This window comes from Narcine bancroftii, chromosome 2, assembly GCF_036971445.1.
Source record: "Narcine bancroftii isolate sNarBan1 chromosome 2, sNarBan1.hap1, whole genome shotgun sequence".
Classification (NCBI taxonomy): domain Eukaryota; kingdom Metazoa; phylum Chordata; class Chondrichthyes; order Torpediniformes; family Narcinidae; genus Narcine; species Narcine bancroftii.
This window is the reverse complement of record NC_091470.1, coordinates 311,234,795-311,260,882: the sequence shown is the minus strand read 5'-3', so window position 1 is coordinate 311,260,882 and position 26,088 is coordinate 311,234,795. Positions and strand designations below refer to the sequence as shown.

The 26,088-nt window shown below is 43.9% G+C and overlaps 1 protein-coding gene across 6 annotated transcripts in view; it reads left to right on the top strand.

The window, feature by feature from the left end:
• The window catches only part of efr3a (EFR3 homolog A (S. cerevisiae)), a 175,720-nt gene that overhangs the window by 2,040 nt on the left and 147,592 nt on the right, over positions 1–26,088 (top strand). The gene's annotated exons all lie outside the window — the stretch shown is intronic.

Genomic DNA, 26,088 nt, shown 5'->3' with positions numbered 1-26,088 from the left:
TTCAGAGCCAGCTCTTCAGCGCTTGATGCCCTGTTTTGCGGAAACTGCCAAAATGTTTGGCCTGGAAGTCAGCCTGAAGAAAACTGAGGTCCTCCATCAGCCAGCTCCCCACCATGACTACCAGCCCCCCCACATCTCCATCGGGCACACAAAACTCAAAACGGCCTATCTCGGCCGCACCATTTCATCGGATGCAAGGATTGACAATGAGATAGACAACAGATTCGCCAAGGCAAATAGGAAGACTACACAAAAGAGTCTGGAAAAACAACCAACTGAAAAACCTCACAAAGATTAGCATATACAGAGCCGTTGTCATACCCACACTCCTGTTTGGCTCCGAATCATGGGTCCTCTACTGGCATCACCTACGGCTCCTAGAACGCTTCCACCAGCGTTGTCTCCGCTCCATCCTCAACATTCATTGGAGCGACTTCATCACCAACATCGAAGTACTCGAGTTGGCAGAGGCCGACAGCATCGAATCGAAATATTACTATAAAGTCACTTGTTTAATTGCAAAATGAATCCAGTAACTAAATCAAATTCAATGCAGAATTTCTTTTCCAAATGATGTTATTACTTTTGCTTTTTTTTGAGATTCTGTGGTTTCCATGACTGTCTTCTTCATTTAACATGGTTCATTTGCATGAGATTTAGCTCTGAAGAGAAGAGGAGCGCTATGGTAATTGGAGACTCATTGGTTAGGAGAGCAGATAGGAGGCTTGGTGAACAGATCGAGGGTTCCGGATAGTATGTTACCTCCCAGTTGCCAGGGTCAGGGATGTCTGGTCGAGTTCATAGCATTCTGGAAAGGGAGGGGAAGTCATGTCGTGGTCCATGAGGGGATAGATGGAAGTAGGGATGAGATTCTGAAGAGGGAATATAGGAAGTTAGGAAAGAACTAAAAGCAGGACCTCAAGGGTGGTAATCTCAGAACTTCTGCTTGGCCATGGGCCAGAGAGTATGGGAACAGGAAGATGTGGCAGATGAATGCGTGGATGAAGAGTTGGAGCAGGGTGTCATGTATTTCTCCCACTGTAGAACCCACTCACACAAGACGAGGTTTATCCTTTATTTAATCTAAAATGGTTCTACTGTGTCTCACAATACAAAGTTATTATCTGACATCACACACATGCATGTTCCATAACACTTTCCCCCCTCCCCCCAAAAAAATAAAACCAAACTAATACCAACAACAAGTAAACTGCTAAGCATGGTACTTCTCAATCAATCATGGGACATAGTCCTTCAGATGTAACTGAGGGTGCTTCTCACGTTTTGTTTTCGTTGGTGATGGAAGACTTGAGGACTTTGTGACCTCTCAGTAGAACCTTTGGTATTCCTGGGGAAACCTTTGGTCTTACTGGAGAAAGTAACATTTCTTCATCGGCTGACCCTAGAGATTGGGTAGTTACTGTTGGGATGTTTGGTGGCAGCTCCTCATTCTCCCATGTACCCAATGGTGAGGGTATCTCTAGAACTGGTAGCAGTGTCAGATCCAACGTGTCCTCATTGGCATAAACCCACTCTGAATCTCGTGAGTGAAAGAGATCATGCACTTTGGAAACTGACCCTGGAGTATCTATTGCTCTCAGTTGGTCGATGTGTTGTTTCCATAACCTATCTCCCACCAGTACAGAATATGGACATGGGCTCAATTTTTTTTCAGAAGCACTCCTCTTATCCATGTTTCTTTATTCTCTCGGTAATCTCTCACCAATACTTGTTATCCAACTTCTAGAGTTCTGGTTGGTTTATCAAGAGATATTGATTGCTGGATACAAAGCCCCATGTTTGGGTGTTCTGCTGAGAGTACAGTTCTCAGCATCCAAACATCAGTTCTGTGGTTGTGCATTTTGTTGTGGGGTGCGGGGTTATACTGTGTGATAACATAAAATTTACAATCCTCTGATACCATGTTATGTTTGACTTCTGAGGCTTCATGGCTTTTTAAAAAGTCTGTATAAAGCATTGCGTTTCTCCATGGTACTTGAATGATAGGATGCAGAAATTGGTTGAAAGCATTGGACACAAAATGTGGTCCATTGTCGGAGACCAGTTCTATTGGCAAGCTGTACATTGCAAAAATACTCCTTAGTCTCTCAATTGTTTTTTTTTTTGCTGTTGTTGTCTGCATTTGGGATACTTGTAGGCCGTTTGGAGTGTGCATCCACCACAACCAGAAAGTTTTTGCCCATAAATGAACCGGCGAAATCAGTGTGAAAGCAATTCCTAGGGGTTAGCTTCAGCTTGGGGCGCTTTAGTTTGCATTTCTTGGCAAATGTGACATCATCTCACCATCTGTCCAATGTCCATTGATGGCCACCAGACATGCATGTGGGCCAGGGGCTTCATTCAGACCATCCCTGGATGATTGTTGTAGAGTTTGGCTAATGTGGTTGCTTGTCATTTCTTCGGGATGATTGTTCTTGTTTCCCCCAATAAACTACCCTCTTCAATCGATATCTCGTTGCATCGCATATAATAAGGCTTTAATTTGGGCCTAATCATCTCGGCTTCAGGCCATCCATTTAATGTGAAGTAGCTAATTTTATATCTCTTTACTAATAGTTTTTGCTGTAATTGGCAAATGTTGAAGTTGCTCTTGATTAATGGGGAAGGTCTGACCTGTACAAAAAGGACAGGCTGCACCTGAACTAGAGGGAGAACCAATATCCTGGCAGGCAGGTTTGTTAGACGTTTTGGGGAGGGTTTAAACTAGTGTGGCAGGGAGGTGGGAATCCGATTGTGAGTGCAGAGATTAGGGTAGAAGGGCAAAACAATGATGCTATGTGCTCTGAATTAGTGAGGAAGGACAAGCGGGACAAAACATAAATGTAGCCATTTATTGGGTATGAAATGTGTCTATTTCAATGCTATGAGTATTAGGAATAAAGGGGATGAACTAAGAACGTGGATCTTTACGTGGAACTACAATGTTGTGGCTATTACTGAAACTTGGTTGGAGGAAGGGCAGGAATGGCTGATGCAGATACTGGAGTTTAGGTGGTTTTAAAAAGAATAGGATGGGAAGCAGAAAAGGAGGGGAGAGTCAGTATTATTACTGATGGGGGATAGTGTCACGACTGTAGAAAGGGAGGACGCTGCAGAGGGAGTGTCCACTGAGTCAGTGTGGATGGAAGTCAGAAATAGGAGGGGAGTAGTCTATAGGCCCCCAAATAGCCCTTGGGATACCAAGGAGCAGATAAGCAGGGAGATTTTGGAATAGTGCAGGAAATACAGGTTTGCAGTTATGGGTCATTTCAACTTCCCTAATATTGACTGGCACCTTCTGGCTGCAAGAGGGATAAATTGGGCTGAATTTTCCAGATGTGACAAGAAGGATTCCTGGCACAGTATGTGGGGAACTAGCGAGAGTAAATTGGAAACAGATGCCCAAGTTTAGGGACCACTTGTGCAGGATTCAAGATAGGTTTGTCCCACTGGGACAAGGAAACAATGGTAGGAAAATGGAACCATGGCTGATGAAACAGTTTAGGCAACTCAAGAGGAAGAATATGTTAGATACAGGATGCAGGAAACAGAAGGGCTCATGGCAAGTATATGGTGGCCAGGAAGGAGCTTAAGAAAAAACAGGAGAGCTCGAACGGGGCATGAGAAGGCCTTGGCCCGTAGGATTCAAGAGACCCCCAAGGTGTTCTATGCATATGTGAAGAACAGGAGGATGACGAGAATAAAGGTTGGGCTGATAATGGAGGCAACGTATCTGGAGGCAGATACTTCAGTATTTACAAGAGAAAAGGACCTTGATCATGTTGAGGTCAAAATTGAACTGGCCTTTTTGCTGGACAATGTGGAGATTAAGGAAGTGGAAGTGTTGGATCTTTTTAAAAACATCAAGGTAGATAAGACAAGATATACCCCAGGCTGCTGTGGAAAGTGAGAGAAGAGGTAGCTGGTGCAGTAGCTAAGATATTTGAATCCTCCTTGGCTGCAGGCGAGGTGCCGGAGGATTGGAGAATGACAAATGTAGGTCCCCCTTGTTTAAAAAAAAAAGTTAACAGGGAGAATCCTGTGAATTATAGGTCAGTGAGTCTTACATCAGTGGTGTACAAACTAATGGCGAGAATTCTTAAGGATAAGATCTATGAGCATTTGGAGAAGTACAGACTGCTCAAGGATAGTCCGCATGATTTTGTGAAGTGAAGCTTGGGCTTCACGAGCCTGATTGAATTTTTAAGAAGGTAACAAAAGAAATTAATGAGGGTAGGTTGACATGGATTTTAGGAAGGCATTTGACAATGTCCCCCCAGAAGCGATTCATCCAGAAGGAAATGAGGCATGGGATCAGTAGAACTGTAGTTATGTGGGGGTGGGGGGTGGGGGGAAGAAATTGGCTTGTAGGAAGAAAGCAGAGAGTAGTAGTGGAAGGAAAATATTCTACTTGGAGGTCAGTGACTAGTGGAATGGCACAAGGATCTGTTCTAGGATTCCCACTCTTTGTGATTTTTATAAATGACCTGGATGAAGTGGCGAAAAGATGGGTCTGTAAGTTTGTGGATGACACAAAGGTTGGAGGAATTGTGGATGGAAATGAAGGTTGTTGTATGTTCCAAGAGGCTATAGATACGATGTAGAGCTGGGTAGAAAAGTGGCAGATGGAGTTCAATCCAGATAAGTGTTGTGATGCATTTTGGAAGGATAAACCAGAAGGTTGAGTACAGGGTTAATGGTTGGTTACTTGTAGATGAACAGAGGGACCTTGGGGTTCAAATCCATACATCCCTCAAGGTTGCCGCACAAGTTGATAGGATCATTACGAAGGCTTGTGGGATGCTGGGATTCATTAATAGAGGGATTGAGTTCAGGAGTAGAGTGGTCATGTTGCAACTCTACAAATCTCTGGTAAGATCGCACTTGGAATATTGTGTTCTGTTCTGGTCACCTCATTATAGGAAGGGTGTGGAAGGTATGGAGAGGGTGCAGAGGAGATTTATTAGTATGTTGGCTGGATTGAAAACAAGTCTTATGAGGCAAGGTTAGCAGAGCTGAGTGCAGAGAGGCTTGAAAGAGGTCTACAAGATTGAGGTATAGATAGGGTGGACAGCCAGCACCTGTTTCCAGGACAGGATCAGCAAACACCAGAGGCCATGCATACAAAGGGGGAGACATCAGGGGTAGGTTTTTCCACACAGTTGTGTGTGCCTGGAATGCTTTGCTGGGGATGGTAGTGGAGGCTGAAACATTGGGGGCATTTAAGAGACTCTTAGGCACATGGATGAAAGAAAATTAGAGGGTTATGGGGTGAGGAGGGCTTAGTACTTTAAGGAAGGAATAAATGGGTTGGCACAACATTGAGGGCTGAAGGGCCTGTACTGCATTGTACTGTCTAGATTAATTAAAGTTTTATTACAAAGCTCAAAGCAAATGTGGCCATGAAGTTATTCACTTTTCAAGATGTTGCCATTGATGGCTGGAACAGTAGTTATTGCCCTTAAGTTAGCAACAAGCCACCTTTTTGTGAAGATAGAGATTCGTTTAAAAGGTGCTTGTGAAGTATCTACACAGGTAGTTGCAGTGCACTTTGTTGTATACAGCAGTTGTGGAGTTCGTGTTTGGGACATTCAAGGTAGTTGATGTGTGGGCTGGTAGGCTGGTATGCTCTTCGTGCATGAGGAAGTGTCATTTGCAATAGCTGATTTTGTAGCCACAGTATTTAAATGGCTGGCCCATTTGCTTTTTTACTTCATGTGATGGTAAGGTACTTAACAGTAGTCAGGTCATTGCATAGTAAAGAGTTAGCCATTCTCAACCTATTTTTTTTCTGCCAGTAGCTAGCTGTCTTAGGACTCTGCTCAAAGTTTATGAGTCTCCTTCCCTGTGAAGCAGTCAAGTTTAGTTGGTTTCTTCTGTACTTCTCTCCCCTCGATTACATTAAAAAAAAAATCAAAAATATTTTAACATTTCCGTCGGTGATTCCGCCCTCCCTTAAATGTGCTGTGGACCCCGGGGAGGCGTGGGGGGCTCTATTGCCCCCATTGAGTTTGGCTGGGTTAGTCATCTTGCACAGAATATTCCATGCACTTGTCTACATATTTGGGTCTTGTTTCATGGAAGGAAGGACTGCTTCAATTGCTGAGAAATTCTGAATGTTATCTTTGGCTTGGCTTCGCGGACGAAGATTTATGGAGGGGGTAAAAAGTCCACGTCAGCTGCAGGCTCGTTTGTGGCTGACCAGTCCGATGCGGGACAGGCAGACACGATTGCAGCGGTTGCAAGGGAAAATTGGTTGGTTGGGGTTGGGTGTTGGGTTTTTCCTCCTTTGCCTTTTGTCAGTGAGGTGGGCTCTGCGGTCTTCTTCAAAGGAGGCTGCTGCCCGCCAAACTGTGAGGCGCCAAGATGCACGGTTTGAGGCGTTATCAGCCCACTGGCGGTGGTCAATGTGGCAGGCACCAAGAGATTTCTTTAGGCAGTCCTTGTACCTTTTCTTTGGTGCACCTCTGTCACGGTGGCCAGTGGAGAGCTCGCCATATAATACGATCTTGGGAAGGCGATGGTCCTCCATTCTGGAGACGTGACCCATCCAGCGCAGCTGGATCTTCAGCAACGTGGACTCGATGCTGTCGACCTCTGCCATCTCGAGTACCTCGACGTTAGGGGTGTGAGCGCTCCAATGGATGTTGAGGATGGAGCGGAGACAACGCTGGTGGAAGCGTTCTAGGAGCCGTAGGTGGTGCCGGTAGAGGACCCATGATTCGGAGCCGAACAGGAGTGTGGGTATGACAACGGCTCTGTATACGCTTATCTTTGTGAGGTTTTTCAGTTGGTTGTTTTTCCAGACTCTTTTGTGTAGTCTTCCAAAGGCGCTATTTGCCTTGGCGAGTCTGTTGTCTATCTCATTGTCGATCCTTGCATCTGATGAAATGGTGCAGCCGAGATAGGTAAACTGGTTGACCGTTTTGAGTTTTGTGTGCCCGATGGAGATGTGGGGGGGCTGGTAGTCATGGTGGGGAGCTGGCTGATGGAGGACCTCAGTTTTCTTCAGGCTGACTTCCAGGCCAAACATTTTGGCAGTTTCCGCAAAGCAGGACGTCAAGCGCTGAAGAGCTGGCTCTGAATGGGCAACTAAAGCGGCATCATCTGCAAAGAGTAGTTCACGGACAATGTTATACATTTCTCATAAATGAGGAATACTTCTGCCTTTATAAAAAGGAGAATATTGTTGATAAAGCAGCTGGAGGTGATTATACCATTGTTGCTACTGATAAATTCCTGCTGTGATGCCATGCGACTGAGATGATTGATTCTCATTAACCACAATTATTTTCCTTTGTGTGATGTATGGCTCCAAGCAGTGTCAATGTATGACACTGGAGCCAATGTGTAATGCATCGGTTTTGATTCTACCTATCTTGGCAGGTAAGTACTGGGCTGAAATTGACCCCCAACACCATGATCGTCCTGTTCGCACAGTTAAGTGAAATGGGGGAAAAAGGTGGTTCATTATTGTCTTTCAAGGGCAGTGTAAAAGGGCTTCACAATGTCCTCTCTTTCTGCAGCTGTGATATTATCTCTGATTAGTAGTCCTACTTACCTGCACCCTCCCTTTACCACCCCTCTTATAACCTTTTGAAACTTCAATAAACTCTGGTATCTGCATCAGTCAACTCTGTTCTTGTGTTAGCTAAGACTCTGTGATGACCACAACATCATAATTTCATGAACTGATCAATGTTGTAAGGGTGGCGCAGATAGTGTTGCAGTTAGTGCAATGCTGTTAAGTGCCAGCGATCAGAATTGGGGTTTGAATCCTGCAATGTCTGTAGGGAGTTTGTTCTTCTCATAACTGCATGGTTTTCTCCGGTGACTCTGGTTTCCTCCAACCATTCAAAATGTACTGAGGATCGTAGGTTAATTGGGTGGCATAGGCTCATGGGCCATAATGGCCTGTAACTGTGTTGTATATCTAAATTTAAAATTAAAAAAAATCATCTCCCTCATTCCTAATACTTGTTGAATTGAAGCAAATAAATTTCAATCCTTCCAACTGCTTACTTATGCTCCCTCCACTGCCTATCCTGCTTTACTCACTTCACATTGTGTCATCCTTTCCCCATTTGCTCTATTCTCTGCCCTATCACTCTCATTCCCATCCATCCCCCTGCTAAACTAGTTTAAACCCTCAACAGCTCTAGTAAACTCTCCATCAAGACATTTGTGCAATTTGCCCTTTTTTGTGCCGATCATACCTTCATTAGAAAAAAATCCCAATGAAACCTTGCCTCCTGCACCAATTATACAACTACATATTCATCTGCCATATCCTATTCTTGGCCTCTCAGACACATGCACAGCATAGGCTAACAATCCTTAGATTACTACCCTTGAGGTTCTGCCTTTCAATTTCCTACTTGCCTCCCTGTATTCTCTCTTCACTACATCCTTTTTCCTACCTATGTCAAGACACCAATATATACCATGACTTCTGGCTACTCATGTTGTGATTTGCTGAGATCCAAAAACTAGTCAGGCAATACAGAGAATCCTTCAGGAAGGTTTAACCTTTAGTTGCAAGGAAAGGCTGAGGCAATCTGAGAACAGGCTGCTGATCTCCCACTGGACACAGCATGCATCCTCTTTTTATGTTAAAGACCTAACCTTGCTTAATCAATCATGTCTTGTATCTTAGCAGCAAATCGATCTTTACTTGCCACATTCATTAATCCCCATTCATTAATCTAATCATGTTTCAAACCACGAGCTTTATCATATCTCTCCACCTTTATCTTTTACTCATTCACTGGAATTCATAGTAAAAAGTACATAGTAAATTGCTCAAAGTAAATAGTACACGGTTACATAGTAATTGTTCAATGGATACATAGTAAATAATCATTGATTAATAGGTACATAGTAAAATTAAAAAAGTAAATGTTTCAATATATTCTATATATTCCCCCCTTTGAGACCTAAATGGCCTCACATAGAGAGAGAGAGAAGACAAAGAGCTGCACACAAAAGATCAGATTAAACTACAGTAGTTATCCCTAAAACTGGGTTATTTACAATTTTCCATGCTCAGATTCTGAGATATTCTCTCTCCAATTCCCTGGGCCACTAAGCCAAAAAAAAATCTCTTAATGTCTAAGACAGGAAAAAAAGACTGAGAAACCGTCACAGGCTATTCACAGCTCTATTGCACTCTTGAATGTCTTGTACGTGGTGCAAATTATAACAGTACATCATTGGGGCTTCTCTTCCTCGAGAATTTGGTTCAGCAATCTCCAGGAGCATTAGAAATCGCTTTGCTGTGGCACGCACTAGAAGGGACTTAAGAAAGGGGAGAAAACCACACGAGTGCACAGATTAGTAGGACAATGCCAGCAGTCAATGCAACCTTGGTAAATCATGCTTCCCAACCACAGAGTTTATTTTCTAGCCAATCAAAAAAACTGATGCCCAAACCCTGCATTTTGTTTAACTTTTCTTAAATGTTTCAATTTATCCATTGCCTTACTAAAGGCTCCTTCCAAACTTGTGTTATTAGGTATGAAAGTACAGCACCGCTCTCCAAATAGGACGCACACACCCCCTTTTTCAGCTAGTAACCAATCTAAAGCCTGCCTGTTCTGCTATGCCATTTAACTAGTCACATCAAGCTGCTCTCCTAGTGATGTGCTAAATCTCTGTGGGTTATAATAAATTAATCCATTCTGTATTTTTGGCAGGCATTACTCAAAATAGCAATGATTCAAATCCAGCAGCAATTTCGTTTCTAGCTTTAAACTCATTGGGGTTACCCCTTGGTTGCCCTACGACATCAGTTGTAATTGCTGGATCAGGGGTGTATGCTCTCTTCTCTTGCTGCAGTACTTGGTTTTCACCAAATTGCCTTTCTGGGGCTATTACAACCTCCTGGATTAGCATCACCTGTGTGCAAGTGTCTGACCAATCTGGGGAAAGTATTGGTCGCAAACCCTCTTTCAATCCATACAGCCGCAAGGTGTCAGCTAATATAATACACTGATCTTGCATGAAAGGGTAAAAACTTATAACTGTAAATTCCACGTCCTTGCACACTTCCCTGTGAACTCACCTACTGAGATACTGCCTTTTTTTCGAAAACATTCATAATTTAACTGCTTCATCTCCAGCTTCTCTATTGTGATTGTGTGGTTCCTTTTGCTAACTGTCCATTTTTTGGCAATCTTGTCCTGATCATACTGAGAGGAAGCCTGGGATAACAGACATAAAAATGGGCAATAAGGCAAGCCCATTGTGCAGGTAAAACCACACCAAACCTGCCTGTTGACTTTTGCCGCAACTGTTGTTTCGTTTGAACACTGCTGGGCACATTTTCTATTAAATGGTCTCTTCCATTGTTCACTCATGGAGAAATTGTATGGCACAGGTACCACATGTGGTAAAGGCCTTGCTTCGGTGCATATCTAACAGTCCACTTTAGTCATTACTCTGTATCGTTTTCCCATGGATACCAGTGGCTTGTATGTGGAATTGGCCTCCATGTCCCTTATTCTTCAAACATTCTCTATTGAGTTTCGTGGGGCTGTAGCACGACCAGGTCAGATATGCCAAATTGATGGTTTCCAAGCTTGCACAGGAATTGGCAGGTGTGTTTTTAATTGCGAGGTGTGTCACTGGTCATCCCCAAACCTCCCTCATCAACACCACCAAGAGAAGGACTGTCTTCCACAGACTCGTCTCCAGTGCTCTCAGAGCCGTCACTGGCTCTGAAACCTCACTTACTATTGGGTCAAAGCCTTGTGGGGGTGGGGGGGGGGGGGGTGCGTAGCACTTGTCAGCTCTTCCTGTTCTTCCTCCTTCGTCCCTTCCTCTCTGTCACTTAGCTCAAGCTCAGTATCAGGCTGCACTCGTGGGACTACTATGGTACAGCGGTTGAGATGGTACCATGTAGTTTGACCCTCTACTTGGATGGCAGTAGGCGATGCTTTGGTTATCGTGAACAACCCTTCCCTTCTTGACTTGTTCCATTTTCTTCAGAAAGCCTGGACGTAAACCTGGTCTCTGAGTTTAAAAGGTCCTTCCTCCTGGTCAATGTCTGGCTCCTTTTGTTTTTCCTGTGTATGGATAGTCTTGTGTATCATAGTTAGTTGTTGCATGTACTGTTTGAGCTCTATCTCTCACTCTTCCAAACTTTGTGCTTTATTTGGGTATCGGCATGTATCTACTGGTGAGCATTTCATGTGGTGTCAGGTGTTTCATATGGTTAGTCTGCATGCAGTATCTCATCAGCACCAATGGCAATGCATCAATCTGATTAAGCTTAGTACTTGCACAGATCTTATTCAGTTTAGCTTCCAGAGCCCCATTAATTCTTTCCACCATACCTTGTAATGGTACATACATCCAAATCTCTGGTTTATTCTAGAGTCTGTAAAACCATTTTAACTACCATTTGGATAAAAGCCGATCCATTGTCTGAGCTGATTTCTATAGGTATACCAAATCTTGGAATTACTTCATTTGTCAAAAATTTCACTGCAGTTCCTGCACCTAAATACTTACTTCTACCCATCTGCTAAATCTATCAATTACTACTACCTCTTACCGCTTTTATCATATCCACATAGTCGATCACCAAGTGTTTAAATGGCCCTTTAGGCATAGGTATGAGATCTATAGGAGTTGTTATTCCTTTTCCAACATTGCTTTGAGCACATACTTCACTCTGTGACAAGATGTGATCCACTGAAGCCTGTAGACAGGGTGATCAGAACCCATCCTTTTCTATTTTTCTTGTTACTTCCCCCTTGCACAACGATCTAACCCACGCATTTCTAAAATAAGAATGGTCAGCAAAGGGAAGGGTGCTACCAACAAACCTTCGGTAGTCACAGGCCCACATTGTATGCTCTGGTAAGGTTGCTTTACCTTGCATTTCAATTGTATCCTTTGTGGGTTCAGATAAATCACATTCAGAAGCTTTCCTGGCTGCTTCATCCACAGCCTGATTTCCCTTTGTTATCATTTCATTTCCCTTATGTGCCTGGCATTTAATGACAGCCAGTGCTCTAGGCTTCGTCAGTGCTTTTATCAAATCTAAAATTTGCTGATAATGTTGTATGGGGTCTCCATTGATTTTCTTGAACCCTCTGTTACCATACTGCCCCAAACAATTGACATATCCCATGAGTATATGCTGAATCTGTATAGATATCAACTTTCTCACCTTCCCTGTATTGAATTCATCCATCGTTATTGAATGAAGATCTACCGGGACCAATGCCTGAAGAGGGCGCACAAAATCAGTGAACCGGTGCAGACTTGAAAGGCCAAGATGGCCTGTTTCCGCTCCGTAAATGGTTATGGTTTCCATCATCTCACCTGCTGCTGTTAGAGCCTTAATTTCTGCTAACTGGGCTGAACAAGGTTGCGAACAAGCTTTCAATATAATTGTCTTCAAGTTTGGTTGGTTCTGTTGCACCACCGTGAACCCTGTGTGATTTCCATTGTGGTCCCTATAGCAAGAATCATCCACAACAAGACCTTCTAGTCTTTGTACACCTTTGTATAGTTATGTCTGGAAATATGAATAACATCTGAAATGCCGCTATCCTGGCTGGTGTCAACACAAATTTTCCCTTTTCCAATAGTTCTGCTACCTTATGGTGTGTGTACAGGATCACAGGATAGCCCATGCCTTTTCATATGTATAGTGTAATGCAGCCACTCCTTGGTTTCAGGGTGAGTTTCTCTGAGCCACCTCATCCAATTTTGTACTGTGGTATGCGTTTGGTTGTTTTGCTTTCTGAATGCCTGATTTCTGCATCAGCACTACTGCAGCATAGGTACATACAGGTGAAAGGTCTTTTCATAGTTAGGCTAGGGCTGGTCTGGGGCTGACTGTAATTCCTGCTTTTTAAAAAAATTTTAAAAAAATTTTTCACACTATGAACCATATTAACCAAAATACACACAAACATTTCCCTCTTAAATATACACAGTGTAATTTTCTTCCCTTTTTCCCCTCCCTTCCCTCCCTCCTTCCCACCCCCCTCTCTACCCACTAAACGTTCAACATGTACAATACAATAAACCCATTAAACAATGTCATCACACAATGAAAATAAACAAGAAAATTGTGCCATCTACTTTTACACACTGGGTCAGTTCATTTCGTCTTCTTCTCATTCTATCATTTTAGGGGGTGGAGGTCTGCGGTAGGCCCTCTCTGTTGTGTTCCATGTACGGTTCCCAAATTTGTTCGAATACTGTGATTTTATTTTTAAAATTATATGTTACTTTTTTCCAATGGAATACATTTATTCATTTCTATGTACCATTGTTGTACTCTCAGGCTCTCTTCTGATTTCCAGGTTGACATTACAAATATTGTATAACTCATGGTACAATGTTTGCATACTGAAAACTGAAAACCTACTTAAAGGACAAATTGGGAACCAGGCTGAGGTAACCAGAAGGAAGCAGCTTTGAATATGTGATTACAGACACAATGATAATTAAAAGCTTTATAACAAACATGTACATCAAGCTGCAAGAGAAAGAGAATGATGAAATAAGCTGTAAACCCAAACAAAAGTGGGAACAAGATCTAAACATAAAGATGAAAAATGGGAAAAGCTATGCTCCGGAACTATGAGAAATACAATAAACACGAGGTTACGCATGATGCAATATAATTGGTTACACAGGCTGTATATCACGCCCCAAAAGTAAAATAAATGGGACCCAACAGTATCAGATGTTTTCACTGTAAGAAGGAAATGGGAACAACAGTACATGCAATTTGGGCATGTGAGAAAGTGGAAAAGTTTTGGGAAGATCTAAATCAGGTATTAAATAAAGTCACTAAAAGCAACATACCAAAAAATCCAGAGATCTTTCTTCTAAGTAATATAAGAAGTAAAGAATTGGGGCTCAAATTGGATGAAGCACAAAAAAATTTATTAAGATAGCCTTAGCTGTAGCAAAAAAGTGTATAATGTCGGACTGTAATTCCTGCTTAATGGTGTTAAAAGCTGTTTCTGCCTCATTGCATTGCAAACCATTCCTCAGGTTTATATGCCTCACTTCATTCATTATTTTCCTTAAAGGCATCACAATTTCAGCATATTCTCCAATCCAATCTGAACTATATCCTGCCATTTCCAAAAATGTCATCATCTGTCCTATTGTTTAGGAGCTTTAGTTATTACCTCAATTTGATCTGGTGCTATTGCCTTTGTTCCTTTAGATATTAATCTACCCAAGTATTCTACTTTCTCTTTGCAAAATTGCAGCTTCTTTCTAGATACTTTATGACCTCCATATGCCAACCTTTTCAAAAGGGTTAGGGTATCCTGTTCGCACTGTTCCTTTCTTTTGGAGAAGACCAACAAATCATCCACATACTGTATCAGCGTAATTTCCAACGGTATGCCCTCCAAGTCTGCCTTCAACACCTGATTGAAGAAATTCAGCGAGTGTTTAAATGCCTGTGTCATCCTAGTATAGGTATACAGGGTACCTCAGTAAGTAAAAACAAACAAATACTGACACTGGTCTGCTAAAGCAATACTAAAAAAAAATGTTCAACATAGATCAATTACTGAGAAGCAAGATGATTCTGGTGGGACATTGGTCAGCAGTGTATATGGGTTTGGGACTACTGCCGGCTAGTCTCTCACCATCTCATTTACTGCTCATAAGTCATATACCAGTCTCCATTTGGACTTATCTGCCTTTAAAACAGGTAATAGCGGAGTGTTGCAAGAACTATCTGTCTCTTTAAGGACCCCTGCTTCCAGCAGAGCTTGTATTGTTGGTGCTATACCTTCTTCTGATTTTAGGGGATATTGTGGTCTTCTAGGTGGAATTGCTCCCTGTTTTAGCTTTATTTCTACCGGGCTTGCTGATTTCACTCTCCCCCACATCTGTATCATGTTGGATGGATGGCAGCTCACTCACTCTTTTACTCTTTTGCTGTTCTCCTTATCTTAGCAATGGCAGGTTTTGCTGGGGAGTTATTTCAACCTTCTTTGATGTTCCTACCATGTCTATGTTTACCATTACTTTGATGTAGTTATAGTTTCCAGATTTCCATACCTTCGATGTAACCTTATTCCAGTTAGTGACAGTGCCTACTTGTTTCACCAGGAGCCCCAAGACTTTGGCCTAGAGTCCCTCATTTACAAGAAACACCACATGGGGTGCAGCTTCTGGTACCCTCTTCCATCTTTCCAGAAAGGTGTTCCATTTAATTTGCAACGCTGCTCCCTGTTTTTCAATAATTATAGCCTCTCTTTTTGGATATTGTCAGGAGCCCCTATGTGCCACTGCCCCTCTAATACCTTGTTCTGAGTTTTATCGAAGATCATTGTACGATGTAACTCGGACTTGGGCAGGGTGGCCTCCTTGGCTGGCTTTCCGAGCTTACTGCATCATTAATTAAGCACTTGTTCTTTCCCTGCTCAAGCCTTTTCTGGTACATTCTAACTTTAATTCCAGTTTTAACAGGGTATCTCTGCTTAGTAATTTGATCAGGGTCCCTTTAGACACTAATATTGGCAATACTTTGTTACTCATCTCTAAACATACTAGGGCTGTGCATTGTGTTATCTGTGTTTTACCCGAAAACCCTACAGTTTTAACACATTTTCCTGACATGGGAAGGAGGAAGGCGTATATCATCGTTTGTGTTGATTGCCCTTCTAAAATGACCTGAACTATGGGTTCTTTTTCAGCCTCCCATGTTATCATTGGATAATATCCTTTCCCATCTGGGTTCTCTGGGCACCCCTAGTATCTTGCATAGGGGTGGTCCTAGGTTTGAGTATTGCTCTCTACTCATTGATTCTTGTTGAAATGTGGCGGGCCATGGTTTCTTTTAATGGTTACATTCCCAACACAATCTCTCAGTCTCCCTTTCCACCTGTCTCTTTACTGATCCTTTCTGCCCATAACCTCTCTGACCTCCTTCCTTGGGAGCTCCAGTCCTGTCTGGCCTGATGTCTAAATTTATTGTCCCCGATAGGGCATTTGCAGAAACGTTCCCCCAAAGACATTATTATTGGCATGGAATTTTCTGGCCCATATCTCGCTCTGCCGTTGGACTCCTTTTGTGCTGGCATGTCACTCATTTCAGTTGTTACAGTCAAGTCTCTTGTTACTGGCAATATCTGGCCTTTTTCACGCTCTTTCTTTTTAAGCTCTTTGAGCTGCATCTGTGCCAACTTCCTTTGCACCTCTTCCTGCTGTTCTGCCAGTCTCTTTTTATCTTTTTGATATTTTTCGACAGCATGGACTAGGTAGTCCCTGAACTGTGGGTGGGATATAGAAGTCAGTCCCACTACCTCCTCCAGACTAGACTTAACTTGAGGGAGTATTGCATCCACAACAACAGTTTGGAATATGGTGGTCATTAACTGGTTACCCTCCACTTGTTTCAAGTCTCCAATTTTTCAGTTGGTTTTCTAAATCGGCTGTCAGATTTTCTGTGTCTCCCATTGGGTCTCCTCTTAAAGCTTTGGGGTCCACTTTAAGTGGATAACAGTTCCTGAGGGCCTGCTATACCCCCTGACTGGATCAAATCTGACACCATCAATTATTGGATGGTCTACCACATTTGTCATGCCAGCCCACTCCATCAATTCTCTTAGTTTGGAGGTTCCTATTGCCTTCACCAGCAGTGACTTTAAGTCTCCCATAGCCAATAGTTGTCCCATGGTTTACTCCTCAAACACCCAGATCCATTTTCTTGCTCCTTCATGTATGTTGGGCAAAGCATTTTTCAGCCTTTCCAGGTCCTGGGTCTCCCAAGTAACATTTTGTTTGTCCTGTCCTTTTCAATGTTAATTGCATCTTTCCTGTTTCTGCTCCCTTTGTTTCCCCATTAACTTCTAACCTTGTTTCTATTTCTAAGCCTTCCCATCCTACCCCCTAACCCCCCCCCCCCCCCCCCCCAGCCAAACCACGGATTGCCTCCTTCCCCCACTTCTCCACTTGTTTCTCCCATGTATCTTGTTTTCCCTCATTTCAGCTTCCATCTCATACCCCCTGGGTGTCTCAACTCCTTCGTAATTCTTCCTGTATTTTCCTTGCATCTCTATTTTCCTTTCTAACCCTCTTCTTTCTTCCCTGTAGATCCTCAGGTTCTCTCCTGCCCTGGCAGACTTCTTCCCCTTGAGTTGACCATGAATCAGTCATGACCCATTCTCATCTACAATCCCCTTCATTTTGCTCGCTTCCATTTTTAGCTAGCAAGTATTTCTCTAGCTCCTTCTCCCTTCTTAGGGCCTGTAACCTCCTAATATCTGCCTCCAATGGTCTTTCTTCCTGTTTCATTCTTTCACTTTCCCTCTGCCCTCTCCTTTCTCTATACTCCCTTATCCCTTTCTCATTGTCCCAGGCTGTGGTTTCTCCCTCTATTTCCACTATTCCTTTTACCATAGGAAACGGTTTCGAGCCATACAGGCCCGAATAGGGAGGGGGATTCTCTGAGTTCTCTAGGCTTGGATACAAGGTAGGCTTCAGGCTGTTTTTCCGATTTCTTACCTCCTTCTTGTCCTTACTGCCTAGTACGCTTTATACAGCCTTTCTCCTTCTGCTCTAAAAAGCTTCAGTATCTCTACTTCCAGCTCTCTCTTTTGTTCTCGTGTTTCAGATTTATCTTATCAGTTTATATTTCTTGATTAATACTTCCATTTCATCACACGTGTTTATGCCAAAGGTGCCTTCCCTTGGCCACTTGGTTAACTTTTTTTGTTCTTTTTACCCATTTTTCAGAAGTTTTTATGATATAATTTTTAGATACTGGTAACTTTTAACTTAATATTTCAACTGCAGTTGCTTTATTCATTGTAGTTTTTGTTCAGCAAATGTTATCAATTAGTCCAGTCATAGTCTTTATTTCTGTCCTGTCCCCTCTTTGCAGTAACTATGCTATTTTCTACACTTTTATTTTCTCCCTTATAATTCTAAGTTGTTCCTTGGCAATTTGTGGTTTTATGTTATCCAAATGGTCCCAATTCTCTCAAACTTACCTGTTCTGCCCATGCTGACCCCTATTTACTTAGGGCGGTTTCTGCAGAACGTCTTATCCTGCCCATGCAGGATCCACAGGATGGCTCGTCCATTCAGACCCCTATTTACCTAGGCCAGAATCCACAAGGACTTACCAACATTACATGGAATTGTATTTCTTTAATCAATCTCTAGCCCCTATTTCTACTTGCCCCACTGCACATTTTTCCTGATCAATTCTCCAAGCCTTCTTTTAAGTTAATTTGTTAACCTGTTCTTTGGATCGGAGAGACCCTCTGACTGTTGTTCGGTACTTCTGTGTTTCGGAGACCTCCCTTTCCCAACAGTCTAGTCTGAATTTAAAGTGAAAACCACTTACCTTTTTGTGAGTGGCCATCTTTTTTCTGTTGGTCCCGAGAAGATCCCCAAGGGGCTGGGAAACACCATTGACCAGCCGCCTCCTTTCTGATGGGTCTCTTTACAACCCTGCTCGCAGCGCAAAATTTGTTGTGGTTTGCTGAGATCCAAAAACTAGTCAGGCAACGCAGAGAATCCTTCAAGAAGATTTAACATTTAGTTGGAAGTAAAGGCTGAGGCAATCAGAGAACAGGTTGCTGATTTCCCACTGGACACAGCAAGCATCCTCTTTTTATGTTACAGTCCTGACCTTGCTTACTCAATCAATCATGTCCCATATCTTAGCAGCAAATCGATCTTTAACTTGCCACCATTATTCCCCATTCATTAATGTAATCATATTTCAAACCACGAGCTTTATCATATCTCTCCACCATTATCTTTTACTCATCCTCCTTATCGGCATATTTATCATGTGTCTCATCATATCTCGCCACCTTTATCTTTTACTCATTCACTGTGGAATTCCTAGTAAAAGTGCATAGTAAATTGCTCAAAGTAAAATAGTACACGGTTACATAGTAATTGCTAACTGGATACATAGTAAATGTTTCAATATATTCCATACTCACTCTCTGTTTTCAGGACTCCATGAACCCTATATAAGATGTCCCAAACCCTGGCCCCTGTTAGGCAACAAATGCTCCTCCAACTATTCGATCCCCTATCACTACTGCTCTCGTTTTCTCCTTCTTTCCCTTCTGAGCCACAGGACCAAGCTCAGTGCCAGAAACGCAGTCACTGTGTGTAGAGCGCGTCGAAAGAACCAAAGACTTGTTGATCCAAACCAGGGCTTTTATTAACTAAAAGACTGGAGCATATCACAAGTAGGTCGACCAGACCAGAATGATCTGGTCTGGCTAGGAGCAATCCTTTAAGACCTGCCAGTAGGTGTGGCTACACTCTCAGCCAATCAGTCATCCTACACTACCATCTGTACATATGTACATATACACATTGGTGATAGAATCTGTACTATCATATGCACCCCTTCTTTGAGAACTGACCCCGGGGTGGATGAAGATTAGGTGCTGTACCGGTCAGGGGGCCTGACCATCCGGCGTGATTGCCGTGGAACCGGGATTGGGGTCGCCGGAGTCGTGTTGCCGGCAGGCCTGTAGGGTGCGACCACTGCTTCGCTCAATTCCCCAACGGCATTGTTGACAGTCTGGCCTGAGCTGGTGGGGTGCTTGCTGGTCCCTCTGTTCAAGCACAGAGAAGGAATAGCGGAAGGTTGGATTAAAGGAACTGCTGCGCCTGATCCGGCTTGGGCTAGGGACCTTAATGAGACTGTCCTCCCACCTGTCCGGGTACTCAACGTAGGCATAATGCGGGTTCACATGGAGCAAAGACACTTGGTCAACCAAGGGGTCGTTCTTTGAGTACGGGACATGGCTTCGGTTGACGGGGAAGGAGGTGGTCTTGACGAGTGGCTGTGCCTCGTCGGCATAGTGTGGAACCCATTGGGCATAGTAATAGAAAAAGCCCAGGCAGCTCTTAGTGCCTTCTGGGTGTGTGTGGGGGGAGGGCAAGTCCATGAGGGGATGCATGCAGTTTTCCACCACACAACCTAGAATTGCGAACTGAGTGGTCCGGAAAACACACTTGTTGAAATTGTAGGTCAAGTTCAGCAAAGTTGCAGTTTGAAAAAATTTCTCAAGGTTGGCATCATGATCCTCCGTGTCATGGCCGCAGATGGTGACATTGTCCAGATACGGGAAAGTAGCAGTCAGTCTGTTCTGGTCCAACATCAGGTCCATTTCCGGCTGGAAGACCACGACGCCATTTGTGACGCCAAAGGGTACCCTGAGGAATTGATACAGCCGCCCATTCGCTTCGAAGGCCGTGAAAGGTCGGTCTTCTCTGTGGATTGGGAGCTGATGATGGGCCGAACGTAAGTCAATGGTGGAAAATAGACAGTATTGGGGATCTGATTCACCACATCTGTGATCCGTGGAAGGGGGTACACATCCAGAAGCATGAAGCAGTTGATTGTCTGGCTGTAGTCAACCACCATCCATGGCTTCTCCCCGTTTTTAACAACCACAACTTGGGCCCCTCCAGGGACTCAAGCTAGGTTTGATAATGTCCTCGACCAGCAGCCTTTGCACTTCGCTTGTGATAAATTTCCTGTGTTCATAACTATATTGCTGGCTTTTGGTGACCATAGGCTTCCAACCAGGGGTGAGGTTTGCGAAAACCTTTGGTGGAGCAACTCAGAGGGTAGATAGACTACAGGTGAGGCCCCGGGGCACGGGTGGTGGGTGGCTCAGGCTGCCGCTGGCAAGAGGCTTCTGGCGTGGAGTGGTTACAGACTGAGAGTGGAGTGTGAGGCCCCCCAAAGTGCAGGGAAACAGTTTGAAACTCGCACTGAAAATCCAGTCCTAGCAGTGCAGGGGTGCACAATTGGGGAAGGATTAATAGTTTGAAGTCTGCGAACGTGATGCCCTGGACTTTCAGGGTCGCCACGCAGTATCCCTTTACCCCAGTTGAGTGCGATCTGGTCGATAATGAAATTCTTTGTGCAGTGGGGAGAATAGCCAGTCCGCAACGGTGGGCCAGGTCTGGGCGGACAAAACTGTCAGTTGACCCAGAGTCAAATAAGCAATTGGTTTAGTGTCCATGCACTTTAATCAGATCCATTGCTTTTGTGAGGGGATGGGGAAGTCCTGGTCGAGGGTTACTGATGCAGAGACTTGTAATGCGGACAGTGGAGTCCTGCGTGATCACGTCATGCTAACAGTTAGGCCTGAAGAGACAGCGTCGAGGAGTTGGTGTTGCTGTCGGCAGTGGGGCGGTCGGCGGCGACAGGTCCCTGGTCGGCAGCATCGGGTCCCCGGTTGGCAGCGGTGTGTACCCGGTCGGCAGAGTCAATGGGTACCGGGGTTGGTAGCATCAGTCGAAGTTGTGGGTACCTGGTCAGCTATCTCAGTGGTGGCGGGACCCCGGGTGGCGGTAGCCATTTGAGGTCTGGGCTTGGGCCTGGTTGGACGTTGCTTCATGAGGTAGGGTGAATGTCATTGCAGCAAGGGTGGGTTGAACCTTCCGCACTCGGCGTCTGCCCCATGACATCAGGCGCTGCCGCGTGGTGGAGCCCTTGCTCTCATTGGATGAGTGCTCTGAGGAAGAAGTGTTTGAAATAGAGGGTGGCGATTGAGCTTCATACGAGGCACTGTGTTTGACGGCAGCTATTTTGGAGTGACAGACTACAACAAAATGGCCGTTTTTAAGGCAATTCTGGCACCTGGCTTTTCTTACCAGGCACTGGGTCCTGCTGTGCTTGTTCCTCCCGCAGAAATAACACTGAGGTTGCATAGTGGCAGCCGTCGGTGTGCCGGGGGGTAGTAGGGTAGAGGGAGGGCATCCTACTCGCATCAGAGTGTGGGCTCCAGCCCTGAGAGTACATGTTCATACCCAAGACCACAGCCTCCATCATCTCTGCTATCCGGATCATGTGCTGTAGGTTTTCTCCCCCGTGCTCTAGCAGGCGCTGCCTCACCTCATTCGATCGAACCCCGGCCACATAGGCATCCCGAATAAGATCATCTGTGGTCTCCGCAGCAGTTCTGTCTGCAGGCACAGTCCCTGCCCATTGCCCTTAGTGCCTGAATTTAAGCTCTACAGGACTCATCGGGCTGTTTCCTCCTTGTAGCAAGTTTGTACCGAGCATAGACCATGTTCACCAGTCGCTCTTAGAGCCCTTTCAGCACCTTCATGGCTGCGGCGTAAGTGGTCGCGTCCTGGATACTCTTGTAGACTCTCAGGGACACCTTTAAGACCGGCCAGTAGCTGTTACTACACTCTCAGCCAATCACAGTCATCCTACACTACAGTCTGTACATATACACATTGGTGATAGAATCTGTACTATCACACTGTGGTTTGCTCTGGTAGGTCATCCCCTCAACAGTATCCAAAGCAGTATACTTGTTATTGAGGGGATACCAACCTGCTATATTTTACTCTCCCTCTCCTGACAGTTACCCAGCTACCTGCCTCCTGAAGCTTCAAAGTGTCAACCTCCCTGTACTCCTCATTCCTCTGTACAAGCTGAAGGTCATCTAGCAGTAGCTCCAGTTCCCTAACATGCTCTGTAAGGAACTGCAACTCCAGGCACCTTGTGTAGATGTAAATATCAGGGAGATGGCACATCTCCCAGAACTCTCACATCTCACAACATGCACACTCCACTATCCCTGTTACCATTCTGCCTTTGCAATAATATTTTCTCTTGGCACTAAAATTTCCTGTCTGTTTTCTATAGTAGCTATGCAAGAAATCAAAGTTCAGATGTACTGTCAGAGGACATGCATGACATCGCATACAACTCAGATTTTTCATGCTGGCCTGGCAAAATTTCTACTTTTCAGTGGAGTAAAAAAACTTACTCAAGAAAAGATATGTATACAAAAGAGAAATGTAAACACACTGCACAATACAGAAAATAATATCAAATAATAATGTGCAAAGCAGGAGTCCTATTTAGGAGTCTGATGGTGGAAGGGTAGCAACGGTTCCTGAATTAGGTGGTCTGAGTCTTAAGACACGTACCCCTTTCCTGATGGCAGGAGTGAGAACAGAACATGACCTCGGTGGTATGGATCCTTGATGATTTCTGCTGTTCTCTGATGACAGTGTTCCATGTAGATTTTATCAATGGTGGGGAGAGTTTAGCCTGTGAGGTAGTGGGCTGTGTCCACTACCTTGCAGGGCTTTCCACTCAGAGCTATTGGTGCCTCCAGACCAGGGTGTGATGCAGCCAGTCAACACATTTTCCACAACACATCTGGAGAAATTTGCCAAAATTTTCAAAGTCACACTAAACCTCTTCAAGCTCCAGGGAAGTCGAGACACTGATACACTTTCTTCAAGATGAAGGCAGGAAAGATTATCTGAAATAGTGATGTGCAGGAATTTAAATTTGCTCATCTTATCCAGCTCTGATTTCCCCTAATGATCTCTGGTTTTGCCTTCCTGAAGTCCACAATCAACTCCTTGCAAGTTTGCTGTTAGTACACCATTCAGCCAAGTTTTCAATTCCCTCCTGTACGCTGACTCAGCTGCCCCTTTTATACAACCTACTACCATAGCATCATCAGCAGATTTGGTGTTATTGTCATATTGAGCCACACAGTCATCGGTATAAAGCGAATAGTGCAGGAGCCTCAGAACATAGCCCTTTTGTGCTCCAGTACTGATGAAGATTGTGTGCTTACCTATCCTCACTGATTGTGGTCTTGAGCTGAGGAAATCCAGGTTCCAATTACACATTGGAGCCTTGAGGCCCAGATCATTTTAGAGGAGATATTGGTGTTAAATGCCAAATTGTAGTCAATAAAGAGCATCTTGATGTCTGTTTTTGCTGTCCAGGAGTTCAGGGCTTTGTGTAGAGCCAGTGAGGGAGCATCTGCTGAAGACCAGTTGCTCGGTAGGCAAATTGTAATGGATCCATGTTGCTGCTTAGACAGGAGCTGATAATCTTCATCACCATCCTCTCAAAACACTTCATCACTGTGGACGTGTGTGCTATTGGTCAGTCATCATTTAGGAACTAGTATGATTGCAGCCTGTTTGAAATAGATGGGTGCCACATCCTGCTCGAGTGAGATGTTGAAGATATCTTTGAATACATGGGCCAGTTGGTTACCACAGGTTTTTAATACTTGGCTGGGTACTCTGTCTGGACCAGATGCTTTCCTTCGATCCACTCTCCTAAAGGCAGCCCATAACAAACATTCTGCAACTTTCTCTGTTCACAAGACAAAGGGCATTGAGTCTGTTCTGTAAATCTACACTAAGCTACTCTGCACTAGTTCCAATTTCCGGCCTTTTTCTCCATGTCCCTTGTGCCCTCACTAATGAAATACTTTTCTATTTCTTGTTTAAATACTACCAGGCATATGGTTTCCACTGCTGTATGCAGCAGTGAGTTCCGCAGACCCACGACCCTTTGGACATTTGAGTTTGCAAACCAGGCAGTGTGCTATTGGCCAATTGAATATTTATCTTTTTTTCTCTCCCTTTTGTATTTATTACCTTTTCTAATTTTAATTCTACTTTGTTAGTGTACTTTGCATACCTGGGAAACTGCAGCAAGTAAGAACACACAATTATAGATTAATTTTCTTAAAGGCAAATTATTGTTCTTTTTTTAAATTATGCTAATCAAGTCCATTAACACCATGAAAAACAGCCTGGATTTTGTGGTCAGTGGTGAGATGTCTTCCTGCATTCAGTGCTGATCTACCTGCTTTTGTCCAGAATAGTTTGAACCCCCTGAGAGGAATGCTGATTATAACGCCGCGGCAGTAAAGCCATCTTGATGTTACTGCTATCAAATGGGAATTGCCTACAAGTCAAAAGAAATGGGAAGAACTGAGGAGAAAAGTTTTTGATGGTTGACTGTGAACAAAACCATGCTGCCCTGCTTGAAGCACATCAAAAACATTTGGGAATTGTGATAGTGATAGATGTTGAAAAACTATTAAAAAAAAAAAAAAAATCAACATATTAAAATTAATAAAAATACCATTCAGATAAAAGATTGAATTAATGGGAGTCCACTGAAGGCACAAGGGTCACTTTAAAAACTGTGAAGACTGCCCAAGTAAGCTTCCATACCAATGTTTAAACTATCCAGATCATGACTGTGTGCAACAGTCTGAACCGTGGATTTTCGCGTGATTGCAGCCAAATAGTTAAAAACCTATGCTGACCTATTTGCCAATGTATGCACTGATATCTTCAACATCTCACTCTGGCAGGGTGTGGCACCCACCTGTTTCAAACAGGCCTCAACCGTACTTGTGCCCAAATAAAGTGTGGTAACCTGCTTAAATGACCAATGACGCTCACATCAATGATGCAGTATTTTGAAAGGCTGTTGTTGAAGCATATCAGCTCCTGTCTGAGCAGTGACATGGATCCTGTTCCAATTCACCTATTGTGGCAACAGCTCTACACAAAGACCTGGACAGTAAAGACGCATACATCAGGATACTCTTTATTGTCTACAGCTTGGCATTTAATACCATTATCCCATCAAAATTGAACAGCAAACTCCCCAAGATCTGGAACTCAACACCCCACTGTGTAATTGGATCCTGGATTTCCACATCTCCGCACTGCAATTAGTGAGAATGGGTAAGAATATCTGCACCATAATCTCCATCGGTACTGAAGCACCACAGGGGTAAGTTCTTATCCCCCTGCTCTACTCACTATACACCTATGACTGTGTGGTTCAGTATGACAATAGCACCATCTACAAATTTGCTGACAATATCACAGTAGTGGGTTGTGTAAAAGGGGGAGATGAGTCAGCAGACAAGAGAGAGATTGAAAACTTGTCTGAAATGTGCAACAACAACCTCGCATTCAGTGTCACAAAAACCAAGGAACTGATTTTGACTTCAGGAAGGGAAAACCAGAGGTATATGATCCACTAATCATGGGGGGGATCAGAGATGGAGGGGGTGAGCAAATGTAAGTTCTTGGGAGTTCCTCTCTCAGAGGACCTTTCCTGGACCCATCATTTTAGTGGCATCATGAAGATCGCCGTCAGTGCCACTACTTCCTCAGGAGTTTGGAGGTTGTCATTGGAAAGCTTGGCAAACCTCTACCAATGCGTTAAGGAAAGTGTGCTGACTGGCATCAATACCCCTGAGCAGAAAGTCCTGCATCATAGCCAAAATCCTCCCC